Here is a 15,151-nt window from a genome sequence, read left to right as displayed (position 1 = left end):
CACAGCCTTTCTATTTCCGGAAAATAAACGGCCCTTTTTTCTGCAGTTTTATGTCGTCAGGTCTGTGCGAAAATGTGTAATATGATCCTCTCTGACGATAAATCTATTGACTTTAGTGACAGATTGAGACCAGAAATGTGGCATGCGATCTGCCCCGCCGTCCCAACACTAAAAAGTGTCGCGGCGCTCAAATTTCCACCTTTGTTTACTTTTTCCGACTATGCAAAGAAATAGGGGTGTCTCAAAAGTTCTAAGTACAATGAGGTAATAATTCCGCTCAACTGTAAATGTGACACTTTGGGCCCGACATAAACCAAAAATCAGACGATCGATACCACTGCAGACGCCCTGGGACGGGCAAACAAAAAAGGAGTGAATATTCACCAAACATGTGACATCGGGGGCAAAACTGGCGCGTTTTAATCTTTGTACCCCGATATCCAATTAATTTGATCGCGAGATCCCCAGAGCTGACGGTCAAATGTTAGACTTCGCTCCTTTTTAATCAAAAACATGTCTGCCCCTTTCCAAAGCCCTGCAAAAATGCCCAACTAATCAGGATGTACAGTGACCCCTGATAATACAGGGTCATATTTTTATAATCCACGCATGTGCCGAATTTACTGAAAGTGGCGGAAACTCGATATTTTGGCAGGTTTTTCCCAAATGTCACATTTTTAACAAACACATTTCTTGCCCTCTTGAAGGCTCCGTGAAGGAGCTGGAATGATAAGATTTTCTGAATTATACAAACACTACAGTATTACGGTGAGGAAACCAGATATCTAACCCAATACCGAAATCTATTGAAAGTGGGAGAAACCGTCCATTCTTGCGCATTTCCCCCCAAATTTCCCTCTCTCGTGCCTCTCCAGTGTCTCCAAGATTGCGTCAAGACATCAAAATATCACCGTCCGGGTGTAAGACATTGACCAAGGAGACACACGGCCTCTGTTATGCAAATGCATTTTCTTTGTGAATTTTCGTCTATTTGGCACAACCGCTAAAAATAGTCAAATTATACACGTTGCTAGTGCGCATGACCAAAATGCAGGATTTTTGAGGGCGAACGGAGTTCGGCCATGAGCGTGCTCGGAACAGGTAAAAATATCCGTTTTCTGTCGTTTCTTACGCATGTCTTAAGTAGCTGGGGAGGCTCGTAGGAGTCTTGAGTTGGCGGGATTCTAAGGGGACGTTTGGGAAAGAGCAGAGGAAAGTTTGAGGGGAAGATTTCGGGCGTAGTCCTATTTCCGGCACGGCGCTGTCTATCTGTCGCCATCTGAAACTCTGGGAAGACACCCAAATTTGCCCCCGAAAATTGGCGATTTTATTCCGCCCTGGCAGGGCTGTTTGTGGCGGGATCGTGCGATATTTCGGGACGTGTGGGTAGTAGGGCGCTGGTTGTGAGAACTCGTACTCGCTACGTGCATTTTCTGGGACGTTTGGGACGCCGGCAGCGCGCGTGAGAAAAGGGGGCGGAAAAAAAGTGTGTTTTTAGCCAAACATGGGTTGGGGGAGTTAAGTGTTTGATCAGTGGAATGTTTATGCCCCAAGGCGATATTATCCCCGAATGGTAAATTACTGGGGTTATAATTTATTCCGTCGTCTTTGTGTTGCAACATTAAAAACTAGTAAGGTGGGTATTTTTCTGGTTGAGTGCGTGTTCTTGACGATTGTACCCCTGCTAGAAGGGGGTGTGCCCTCATTGAATTCTCCCCACCTCACTGGCTTAGAATATCCCAAAATGAGAGCAAACTCAAAATGGCAGCTTATCAGTAATTTTCTTGATTTTAGCTGACACGGGATGCCATTATTCCTAGATTGATGTCAGGCTCTGGTGAAATTTTAACAATTTCTGCCAGGGATAAGTTACTGTGGTGAAAATTAAAGGGGTAATTTGTGCTGGTGGCATGTTTTGACTGAAAATTTTAAATTGTTTGAAAGAGAGGTCGGCCAGGCTGTTTTTTGTTTGCCTAGTATCATGCCTGAGTGGGAATTTGCATGGTAGCTTGCCACTTAATACTTTTCTATACCATTTCGGTTTGTTTGGCGTTTTAGTTGTGCAGTTGGCATGGCAACTCATTATAGATATCTTGGCCCTTTATTTTCTTTCAGGCGGCAACAAAAGGTCTTTTATTTGCCTAGTAACAGAGTGATTTTTCATTCTATTATATTACCAGGTTGAACTTTTGAAAGAAATATGAGCTGGGAGTTGGAATACCATGGCAACTTAACCAAAGAATGCACATATTGATTACATTAGCTAATTGTGTGTCCGCCTCTTTTAAAAGAATGCGTACAATTTGTAGGCCTGGGAATTGCACTTAGCTATAAAAATCAGCTAGATGCAAGCTTTATACATTCCTCACCGTGGAATTAAGTGCAGTTTCATGTCTTTTCTCATTTTGGGTGCGCCGGGTTCGATCCAGAGATGGTCTCATCCCCTGTAAAAGAGGCTGGCCAATCAAAGTGTCAAAACTGATCAAATGCTTTACAGCAATGTCATCTCGGGGTGAAGTTTTTTAGGGCGAGAATAAAGTGTTTACAGATCCTGCCAGCTTTTAAACATTTCACCACGGTTTACGGCTTGTCAGCACAAAGGCCCAGGGAAGGGGATTTTAGGCAGTTGGGAGATTTCCCTAATTTGATAACAGTTTACATAAGGATGGCTTCAGCGTTAAAAAACTGTTTTTAAAAGATATTGTGTGATTTGTGTGGAGATACAGCCACTCTGTTGTTGACGATGAAATTTGACAGGTAGAAAAGGGTAGATCCCTCGCTTAAAAACGGACGGATCTCGCGGCACTTAACTACCCTCCTCTCCGCCTGCATAATCCCCAAAATGCAGGAAACGCGAGGAAAATTAGAAGTCATGTGCGCGCACGGTAACGCAGCATTCAGTATGCCTCCCATGGCACTCCTAATCATTCATTCTAATGGACTGCATTGAAAATCACTCTTCTGATCAGCCTAAATCTTTCGACTTTCTGCTGGGTATAACCGTGTTGCCATGGTTACGCTATTGGAGTATTATATTGAATGCCACGTCGGGATGAGATGGCAGTTGGGATAGATTGGATGTATGGCTGTTTTTCACGCAGCCCACCGGAGGTGAATTGAAGCCCTCATCTATGGGGAAATAAGATGTTCCATTTCAAAGGCGAAATGGCAAAGGCAGAATTACAAAGAAATCCATACAAATCTATGCGAGAATAGAGATACATATGTACCCATAAAAAATGGTTTGAGGGATATTGATTCAGAGGAGATTTTAATAGGGAGAGGCTTTTAGCTAGTGAGCAAGTTTTGTGCCTTTTGATCAACGATGTGATAACGTTTTAGATGGAATCAAGAGAAAATGCTGTCACATTCAATGATTGTATATCTATCCGCCCCCGCGCATTATGACAACTTGTTAGTGCATAAAATATGTAGTTACAGGTTTTGCTAATGTGTTTTTTTTTTGCACACATTTGTGCAGTCAGAGAGCTAGCTTGCCAATTTAAAAAAAAAAAAAATGTTTTGATTCCTGTTCCCTTTCCTGTCTTTGTTATTGTCAAGAAACAGTTGATTACTTAGCTGTTTTCCTGTTGCGTATGTTTGTAGAATATTAGATTTTTTTTAGCTTTTGCACATATTTGTTCTGTCACTGCCAACTTGACAGTTTTTAAAATGCTTTCAAAACAGTTGCCAGCCTTTATTAGTTTATAGTCGTAAAAATAGTTACTTAGCTGTTTTTCTGTCATATCAAAATTTAGAATCCACCCAAAACTTAGATGAATTTTTGTTTATTTTTGGAGCGACTTTTGCCCACATTTGTGCACTCAGTGCTGACTTGACAATCTTTTAATGTTTTGTGTACTTTTTTCATCCTTTGCCGTAGTACAGAAATAGTTGATCACTTAGCAGTTTTCCTGTTGAGTATGCACCAAGAATTTTGAATGACTTCTGTAAGAATCAAACCACCCCTCTGTTCCAATGTGCTGTTCTCCCTAAAGACATGTACCAATTGCTTGTGGTGAAAGTTGTTAGGAACTAGTCAGGACCACACCATTGCTGGTCCCAGGGGGGCGATTTTCTGGAACGTTAGGCCTCCCCCTAGGTCAAAGCTAATCGTCAAGTGGGGAATGACAAATCCCACCTCCCAGTCTCTCTCACCTCAGGAGGGGAATTCTAGTACAGCAGGGCTTTCCCCGGAAATTTAGAACAAGGTGGTATATAGCTCTGGAGAGAGGGAGATACTGTAAAACAAGCAAGTCTTGATAACTTTACAGGGCTTAAAATACTGGGAGCATATATACATGCACTTTTGTGCATCCAGAATTTGAGCTGTACACCTTAATTTTGACTGTCATCAAACCATTCACCTAGATATTTTTATAGTGTATGTTTCCTACATGTGAAGATACTTCATTATACACTTCTATGCAGCAATGTTATATGTTATTGACATTTATGTGCCAGAAAAGTTTGTTGTACATGTATAACCGACTTCCAACAACAAGAAAAAGAAAGAGTCTAATTCAGCTACTTAATCAGTTTCATTTTTCTCAGTTATGTTGTTCCTTTTTTTTTTTTTGCTTGAAGAGAATAAAAGTTAAATATCACTTTATGGTACTAAATGATAATTATATTTTGGCACCTACTGTTACAGACTTAACATTACAAGAAAAGCGATGTCTTCCTAGTTTTACTTTTAGTTTCAGTTTTCTTAAGTTACAGGTTTCCATTTGTCAATGTGGTGAAAGTTGAAAAGTCATTGTTTTCTACTTTACAAAATCCCCTAACCAAGAAATTAAATTGGTGACACTGGCCTATATAAAGATTTCAAGAATGAAATAACATAAATAGCACAGAGCAAAACTTACGTAACATCAATGCTTAGACAACACATTGTTTTTGTTGTATAAGTCTTGTTATGGGGATAAATAAAGATTCCTGGAACTGATAATGGTTTGAATGAATGTTTATGCAGCCCATCTGGAATTAAACTGGGAAAATTTCTTCTAAGTTTCTCAGGAGTATCAAAATAAGAAGTCTGTTTTCATAAAGTTTTTTTGTCAAGATTTGTCAAGAGGCTAGCCTGGATACCCGACCCCTGACCCTTTCAAAGAAATATTGATATAGGGCTGGGGTCTGGTATCCAGGCTATTACGAGTCAAATTTTTGAAAACATGTTTTTGTCGACATTTGTATAGAGGGAAACATATGTTTCCCCACACTTGAAAGTTTTGGGCTGTTGTTTTGTATATCTGATACTCTTGAATACTTGATAGAAGCAGAAAAAAATTACAGAAAATCAGTAGGCACAGGTACTTTGTGGAAATCTCATTTTGCTTTACTAATTTGTATAGATTTAAAGTAAGAATACCATATTATCCAGAAAATCAACTGCAGGTTTTGCAACATCTGTGATTGTGAAATTGGAATTCAGCTTTTACAGATGGCTGCCATTTGATAATCAAATTAGAAACATATTTTTGAAGAACCATAATTTGGGACCTCTTTGTTCTTTGTCAAAACCCCAAAAGTGAAAAGAAAAAAAAATGATATCATTATCCATTTCAAAATTGTTCAGCTTCTTTCGAATATTGCTTTTATTTTTTTTCCATGACACAGATGTTAAATATATACAGTAGTTGAATATCAGGAAGAAAACACATGTCTCTTGTTGGTAAGAACGTCAGTCCTGCATATTAATCACAAACCCATACCTTAACCCTGTTTTCCCCATATAACTACTCATTACCGCTATTCTGGGCAAACTGGCCAAATTTCTCGTATCCCAGGAATGCTTGAGATTTTGGAGGGTCACAATTTGCCAAGTAAGCCGAGGCAGCTAATTTTAGCCCCTTGAACGGGGTGGGAGGCCCCCATTTTTGGTGGTGTCATTTCGTGCGATTTGCCTATTTTTGTGTGCATAGGCTAGTGCCATTTTAGGACGGGTCATGATATAGTGATAAAACCCTGGGTAGTGCATGCTGGCTAGTATTTACTCAGCCAGTTGCTATCAGTAATATCAATATCACCTCATCATAACTGGGATCGGTTGTCTGTCATTATTACCGTGCGAATATGCCTGCATCATCATGAAAACTGGCATTCGCACTTTCTATTCTATTTTGCCAAAAGGCTTCAAAACAAGTAAGATTATATTTCCCAATCGTTACTGTTAAGATCAAAACTAGTAATGGATCGGAAAGGCCACAGCATTTGTTTTGTGGTTCCTTGACATTTTTTATGTAAAAATGAAGTGAGAAAAAAATGAAAACAGATGGAGGACAACTCAATTCTGATCATATTTTACTCTAATATGTACAGTGTGCAGCAGGCAAGGTACAGACTTTTCCTCACATTTTAAAGTAAACTTCCACTTTAGCAATTTTTAAGGTAAATTCTAGGACTGAGAAATGAAGCCAATGTTTCTTTAAGGTTGACGAAACAAGGAGAAATCCGGTCGAAATTTGTGTTGCTGTTCAACCGGGTTATACTATGTAAATTTTGGAACGTTTGTGTGAAGGACAGAGATGGTGTGATCAGAGTCTTGTTGCACTGATGGCTAGATACATATTAATCAAGCGTGCCTGCGCAAATTGCCTTCGACATATCTTGGAAATGCCTGTCATAGACCCTGTAATGAAGTTAACTGCCTGATTTATCTGGCGGAGAGAACTGGGGATTTTTAGACGGTGTTTTTTTTTTGCTTCCGTACTGCTTTCCCGGTTCACTCTTATTTCAAGATTGGATAATGATCATAAGAAGACTTGACAGAATCTTGTTAGGGAATCTTGAAACATATATAGGTCAGGAGTCCCTTGTGTAAAATTTTAGCAAGACATCATGAAAACAGCATGCTTGATGAAAAACTTGCATCTGACTCTTAGACTTCGGTACTGTTTTCCCAGTTTGCTTTCACTTCTGTTATAAGATTAAGATCATAAAAAGACTTGACAGAATCTTGTTATGTGTACATCTTGGGACGTACCATTTTAGTTTGTAGGTCTTAGTCCTTTGTCATGTTTTGTGTAAAATTTTAGCATTAAGACATGAAAACAGAAAGCTTGCCTCTGACTTACTCTGTTCACTCCATGAAACCATCCTTGATGAAACTGTGAGCACTAAAGAACAGACTTTTCTGTCATGCAGACTCTGCATTCATTTTTATATTCCTGTGTTATGTTATTTTCATAAATTCTTAGAAGCAAAGAATTCAATTCTAAGCCGTATGTTAGACTTAGAAGCTTTTCCCTAGACGGGTGCTATGGCATCTTGAGACATATTTTTTTGTGTTTCAACTGTGTTTCTTACATGGCATATTTTGTATAAAATATTGTACTACCTACTAAAGATTTCCAGGCCCTTCAGAATGTATGTGGTGGCAGAAATGTACTTGGCAAAGTTTTTGAACCACTATATATACCTTTCAAAAACTTTGACTAGCACATTCCAACTACCACAGATATAAAAATCCTGGAAATTCAGGCAGCAAATTTATGTACGGATTCGCTCATGATTGACTAATTAGAAACCCCCTCCCAAACAATCTGACCTTTGACCCTACTGATCATCCTGGCATGTCACAGTGTTGATGTGCCAATATGTGGAAAAAATGTGAAGGTCAGAGGTCATTTCTAAGGTGTGTACATCTGGTTGATCATCACTCGGGGTGTGGTGTTGATTATATCTAACGTTGTCATGTGACGTCAATGATAAGTTACATAATTAGGCCATTTAACTCCTCTGGCGTGTTTTCTATCATAATTCAGATTTGGACAGCTTCTACTATTTTTCCAGCAACCGGTGGAGCCTTGAAGATAGAGGCTACACACAAACAGCAGCTCATAATGTCAGTGAATCAATGCTCAAGCATTTCCTGACATCCAGTGACCTTCTAACCCCCTCAAATAGCCCCCACTGGGCAACGCCAATTTGATCTGTTGGTTGTAGTATGGAAAAAAAACATTTTCTTTACTGAGAAAACATGACAAAAGCAAAGCCTGAGAACTTTTATGACTTGAAGCACTCATTTTTTTAATGGAGAAAATACAGTCATACTGAAGTTATCCTCCCTACTGTCTACTTGAGCACTATATGTCAGAGAACTAAAGAAATGTATTGGTATGGCCTTCAGTCAGTCTGCAGACATTTTAGAGCTTGCAAAAGAGAATACCGAAATAATACATAAAAACTGGCAATATAAAAGTAGAGGAGGTACAGTCCACTGAAATTAAAGGCACCAATATAGTGGCTACCACTTTGATGATATGGAAAATGAGTGAAAATGGTCAAAAACTAGTAAAAGAACACAGATACAATTCAAGACTTTGGAGACAAAACGGTTAGTCTCTGTGCGATGGTCCAAAAAATTATATAATCATACACCTGAACCCCCCTTAGTCTGACTGCAAAGTTTAGGTACCTGCTGCTAACAAATAATGTCAGCTTTTTAAATGGAAAAAAAACAACAAGTTGAACATAATGTCAGTTTCCGTTTGTATCATGGTGAACTGACTATAGTCTGTAGTATATATATAGAATCTGCTTAATAAGTCAACTTTTGGCAGGAAGTAAGTCAATCTTTTCCTCAATGTTTTGTTGATCTGGCTAGAAAAGTGTAGTTATGCCAAAAACTCTCCCATGCAAGAGCTAGATTTAAGATAATCTTTTTGTGAAAAATAGTAGCCCAAAAGGTAGTTTTGAAGGCTGGTTGAGTTGGGTTTATTGCAATTTACCATTAGATTACCAATGAAACATCACAATTACAGCTTAGCTTTTCATCCTATGGTCGACCATTAACGTATATATGTATATGTGTGTACAAAACAGCATGAAAGAAATTAACATAAAAGACTTAAGATACAAGTATTTGTTTGACTACATTTTGATATGTATCTAATATGCACTAATACACCCTCCACGTAACTCATACAAATTTTACAATAACTTGGACATAGCATTTAATAATTCATGTTTTTATGCGATGCAGTTCATTGTCACATTATTTCTTTTGAAATAACATTTCTCTACAAATATTTGGTTCAATTTTCATTTCAAACTGGTACAGGTTGCAATATCTGCACAACTCCAGTTTTATCAATATCCTGCATTTGCAAGTGATATCCACGATCCCTGATGTTTATTTCAATTCTTATTTATTCCCACGAAACCACTTACATGTGTAGTCTTTCCAAGAAAAAATACTCTGTTTTCACAATATAGCAACTTGTTATGAAAAGCTGTACCATTAGGCAAATATTGTCAAATCTCATTTACATGAAGCCATGATAAGTGGATGTCATTACAAGCAGACAGAACGCTGATCCTTCCAAGGTTGCGTGGATAATTCCATTCTCTGATGGCTGGTGTTTTTTTATTATGCCGAGTTGTCACGACAATGGAAATGTCAACAGTGTATATTTAAAAAGAAAAAAAATAGCAATGGTTTCTGAACAATTTCAGTATGATCCGTACTTCCTAAATTCAATGTGGTGCAGGTGAAACTTGTATGGTGTAGGTAATTTTTAGTGTAACCTGCACCAGTGCAGGTATGCAGAAAAAGGTATTTCCAGCCCTGTGTAGTCTTTTTAAGAAGAAAATTGTTTCTATGATATAGAAACTTGTAAATATTGTCAAATCTAATTTACACGAAGCTATGATAAGTGGATGTCATTACAAACAGATCCTTCCCAGGCTGCGTGGATAATTCCATTCTCCCATGGCCGTTGTTTTTTTATTATGCCGAGTTGTCATGACAATGGAAATGTCAATAGTGTAGCTGCCTGTGTGAGCGGCACAATCCCTTTTATGTCGACCCATTTCAAGGACAATTACCCCCGCCTCCTCCCCGGCCGGCCAGGCTGGCCGCTTTGTGCGGATAAACCGTCCAGGTATTGATTAATAAATTTTGATGTATGATCAATCGTTTACGTGGTGTGTGTACTTCGCCAGGATGATAGATCCGTCCGTTTAGCGACGATGACAGCCAGCTTTCAACTTGGGATCAATGTAGCTTCTTTTTGTTGGCCCTGGTGGCATTGGATTTTCATGCTGTATAACACTGAAAAATTAAAGTCTGAAGGTATCATTTTGAAAAACCAGTTTATGTATAACATTATGTGGATTTGATATAATTGAATGTTGCATTTTTAAACAGATCGGTAACAAGAAATACTCAAACCTAAAATAACTGGTTTAGATTTTGTAACCTTCTCCTAATGCGAAGGGTATATGCCTTCAGGCAGCAATTTGTGATCATTTTGTCAGCCCGGGTGGCATTGGGTTGTCAAGCAGTATATAACACTGAACATCATGTAACTCCCATATAATTGAGTGCAAAATTTTCAAACAAACAAATTTGTAAGAGGTCTAGAGTAACTGTGCAACCTATTATTTCTTAGTACTCTCCAAGCAGAGGTAAGCTGTTTTTTTTCTTCGTTTTTTTAGTCGTTTTTATTGGGGTTTTCCATTTTGCAAAAAAAACAGAAATTGTTGCTTGAATACAAAATAGAAACCCTGATTAAAATGACAGAAAAAGGATACGATGTTAAATGGAGGTTCTGTGTATGGGGAGAATCACACCGTTAAAGAACATGTGTGTATGGGGGCTTTGAAAAGGTGTCCTTTGACACCTGTTCCGCCATACCCTCCATTGTCATTGTATCATAAATCCTAATGAATAGATAAATAAATAGATAAAAAACAGCCAGACCTTGGATCTTATTTCTAACCCTTTGCCTGCCAAGGCTATGCCTTTCGGCAACAATTTGTAACTTGTTTCAGAATAAAGTAGCAGGGAGTCTTAAGACTTAAGTGTTAAGGTTAAGTGACTATTACATGTAGTCAGTTTGTTTGTTTGTTTATTAGGAATCTCCATTAGTTACATTGAACAAGTCTTCCTGGAGTCCTCTACACGCAAGTCAGTAAAGTGTATATGTTTGATACGTCTTCATTACCTTCAGGTACTAGTGGAGACTTCAAGGAGTAGGCAGCACCAAGTTGACTAATTGGCCCTTGGAAAAGAGATAATGAAAATGGAAAGTTAACACAGTCTGAGCGAAAGTCCTTGCAATTGGTACCCAATTTTTCCTTGAGTGAATGTGGTCAGATCATTCGGGTATTACTTCCAACCCTTGATTTCATTGAGGCCTCTTGATAATTTTTCTACTTCAAAATGTGTAAGAACCAAGAAAATAATTGTTAAGAGGATTTGTGTGCATGTGGATGCTCTCAAGATAAGAACTGAATGGCCCCAAAAGAAGACTTTTCTGCGTGTGGATGCTATCAGAAAGCGGTGTGGGCCCACATGATCCTGTGTTCACCTGTAGAAGTGCACACAATTACCACATTTTAATTACTAGGCCCACAGCATCGGCTAATGAGCAGGTGTCTGTTTATGGCCAGGCAAACTGGGTCACATTGTGTCCATCTCCACTGATGAGACCATTCTACTGTTTCTAGGCACAGTTATGTACAGGTATATATTCTCCAAGCGGAGGTTTTGCTCTAACTGTTTTATGACATGTTTTTTGAGAGTACAGGTACATACTCCCAAGCAGATGTGTGGCTCCAACTGTTTTTTTTTTTGTTTACATGTTTTTAAGCGTGTTTGTGCCAAACCTCTGCTTAGACAGTATGTTTGTAGTCAAACCTGTCTGTAGGGTGCACTCTAGTTAGGGTCCTACATAGTGCATTTTTAGCGTAATGGGCCACCACGCTAAATGAGGACCTTTCCGCAAATTTTCAACTTTGATACATTAGGTTACTTATTTGCCATAATGGAGCAATGTCTGATCAAATTCAAAAGATCTTGATATATCCTTCAAACTGACATTATACATTCAAATTACATGTGGTATAAAAATAATAATATATTGATAATAATAAATAATATATTAAATCTCCCCCATGGCTACCCTCAGAACTATAATAATTTACCCAACATTTTCAAAACCCTATCACGGTAGAAGGGCCATGAAGACCCCCTTTCCACCCCCCGATTGGTCACTTTGCCACCTTGCAATTTCCAGTAATACCATTATGCAAAAGTAGAGTCCTGGCTAGTAGAACCCTGTTCAGTGTCCACTCAAGGGACTTGCAAAAATGGTCAAAATAGGCAGCAGGTGGCTTCTCGATAATATACAGGACTTTCTTTATGTTTAAGTCAATGGGAAAAACAGTCCAAAAGACCACTAAAGATTTATAACAATGTGAATGAAGACCTTTATTGCACATTTTTGCCACACCGGGCGAAGTACAGATCACAACAAGACAAACATGTTGAAAAGAGACAGTTCACAGATACGAAATGAGACTATTGCTGGATAAATTCAACTTCTCCTCGCTTTTCTGTTATAATTTTTTTATATTGGAGATAAAAGAGCAGATATGTTTTATGATCGATAACAATACAGGATACGGAGATCTAGACATATTCAGGAGTATGAAAAGTCTCTGGGTACTATAACATGGATACTGCAACAGTACCAATAATGAATAAACCAGCGAATTTTGCTATAATACCTGAAGGAATATCTTGTGCTATAATAGGCCACACCGTCTAAACCTACAAATTTTTACGTAAGCTCGAAACCTTGCATGGTCTGGAGTTGGATTATACAAAATATTTTAGAGGCCCAAAAATGGTGATCACACAAATGGCCAGAAGGGATCCCACACTGGATATAGATTATCATGCCACATCATATTTTATACATTTCATGCATAATATGCCAGTATTTCTCTGCTGTGGTACCTAATATTTATAGACTAAAAGCTTTGGGACTGGGAAAAGTTTGCACATGGTTAAAAATAAGACTAAGGCGAATTCAGTTTAGCAACTTGTAAGTACATTCGAGTGTGAAATCTTGAGAGGTCAAATTCTTCCTTCCTCTTTAATTAGTCAGTTTGTAATGCCGGAATCCTGCATTAGATTTTTTTTAGTGCTATACTGTATACTGGTATGAAGATTGTGTCTGATAGAAATGTATTCAGATTTCTTTCTTCGAATCTTTCTTTTCTGACATTCAAAAGTAAACATTTATGAAGATGACATTATGGCTGGGAGAAAAGTAAGATCCTTGAAACTTTTAATTATAGTAAGGCACAGACTGTTCCCTCAGACTGTGTTTCAAGTTAATCTTCCAATGCAGCATTATTTTTCTAAAATCCCAGAACCAACAACTACTGTTTTTTTAATACGGCCTTACATTGCAAATTTATGGAGCAGAAATAGGGCAGACCTTTATATTTATGTATGTAAAAGAATGTGAGGGGAGCAGATTTTCATGTCTATTTTTAAGCCCTGGGGCCCAGATTTCTCTGCTATCAAAAATTCCCAGACCTTGGGTTTCACTAGTATACCCTAATGTGGTGGAGAAGTATCTCTGCAATTTTGCCTTTAAGTTTGTTTCAAGCTTAGAATGGAAGTATCGGGAAAGAAGTGTACGATATTGATATGGCGACGGCGACGCCAATGCGCAAACCATTAATTGTAACACAAGGAATACTATTTTAGCCAAATTTAGCACACAAGAGCGTGAGTGACAGACCCTATGTACAACAGTTGAATGTACATGTAAAGGTTCAACGTACCACAAGTAGGCAACTATACAAGAATAGCATAGAAAAAAATTGGGCACACAACATAAAACAAATGAACGCAAATTCTACAGCTTAATCCAACAATCTAAAGAAGACAGTAATGCAGCAAAGGTCCTGTTATTTTTTCTTATTTTCTGAATTGGATTGGAGAACAAATATGCTGTATACGAGCGTAAAGTATATTACCCCATAGCTTCACAAATACATTTTTATCTAGGATCACCTATGAACACACAGTCTATAATTATAATTAGTTGTACAAAAGTGCAAAATATGCACCCAGTACTTTGATCCCTACAGTAACTACTAAGAAGCAAACTTTACCTACATTTGTATGATCAAAAAACTATTTCGTAATTTGAATACCTCCAATACCAAGAAACATGCAGACTAGTAACTATTTAAAGGCCCCAAACCTCTAAAGTGTAGCTATTTAAGTTAATCTATAATCATCCATTTGGCCTAAGTTGAGGAAGAGTGTAACAAATAGCTTTAATTCAGACCAAGGTTACCTCTAATGTAAACATGCCTCACCTCTGCCCTTTGACCTGTGCACCCAGCTGACTATCACCATGGTGATGTCATTAGTGGTTGATTGTTATATTGCTAACATGGGTGCCATGGTTATGATGGAGCACTGGTAGATAACTCAGGTCATCTGGAGAATAAACTGCAGCTGATAACCTCTGGCCCTGGGCAGGCTGGACATTTATTACCTTTGGCAAGGGGTTGGCTTCTGTTCGGAAAAAAAATAGTTTGGGGATACTGTAAATGCAGAAATATTAGTGGTGGATTAATGTTCGCGGTTTTCACGGTGACTGCTTCACCCCAAACTTAAAACCACCGCGAACACTTTTCTATTATGGTATTAAACTACTGTCTGTGGTGTTACAGCAAACTTAAATCCACGCGAAATTAAATCCCCGCGAACTTAAATGCATTTACAGTAACTAGATAAGGTTATTTTAAGAAGTTGTAAATGGGTTTTGATTATGTTAGTTCTTACATGTAGATTTTAGGACTATACATGTACGTTGTCCTGCTAGCCCAAGGTACACATGATGTACTTTGACAGTGGCTACATGAATTGAATTATCTGGTTCTCGGATTTTAACTTAAGAAGTAATACAAAATTGGAATATCAATGTGAAAACAAACTCTGATAGGACAGTCTGTTCTTGAGTTTCAGTGCGAGGTTTCACCCTAGCATTCTGTTTTCATGATGTCTTCTTGCTAAAATTTTAGATAAAATACTGTAAATTCAGAATTTATTGTCGCTGTGGTTTTATGTTCACGGTTTCCGCGTTGCCAGTTCACTGCAAACTTAAATTAAAATAGTTAAAACCAACCGAATATTTTTCCATGGCAGTAAGAGACTGCAGTGCATGGTGCTACAGCAAACTTAAAACCAAAGCGAACAGTCCTTTTTCCCGCTACCACAAAACTAAATCCCAGCGAACTTAAAGGCCTTTACAGTAGTCAGTGAATCAACAGACTATATTGGTGTGGCCTAAGGATCTTTTCTAGACACCCTAGTCAATGCTTGTTACAT

The 15,151-nt window shown here is 38.2% G+C and overlaps 1 protein-coding gene across 2 annotated transcripts in view; it reads left to right on the top strand.

Moving 5' to 3' along the window:
- Nucleotides 1-15,151, top strand: part of LOC118430269 (zinc finger protein castor homolog 1-like) — a 43,477-nt gene that overhangs the window by 3,432 nt on the left and 24,894 nt on the right. The window contains exon 1 of one of the 2 annotated variants that reach the window (XM_035840996.1): nucleotides 984-1,101. The exons of the other annotated variant lie outside the window; for it this stretch is intronic. The gene's annotated coding sequence lies outside the window, so the exon portion shown is untranslated. Of the gene's footprint in view, nucleotides 1-983; nucleotides 1,102-15,151 lie in introns of those variants that run through there. 2 annotated transcript variants of the gene reach the window in all.

The sequence above is a fragment of the Branchiostoma floridae genome, chromosome 14 (genome assembly GCF_000003815.2).
Source record: "Branchiostoma floridae strain S238N-H82 chromosome 14, Bfl_VNyyK, whole genome shotgun sequence".
Taxonomy (NCBI): Eukaryota; Metazoa; Chordata; class Leptocardii; order Amphioxiformes; family Branchiostomatidae; genus Branchiostoma; species Branchiostoma floridae.
This window is presented reverse-complemented; position numbering and strand designations above follow the sequence as displayed.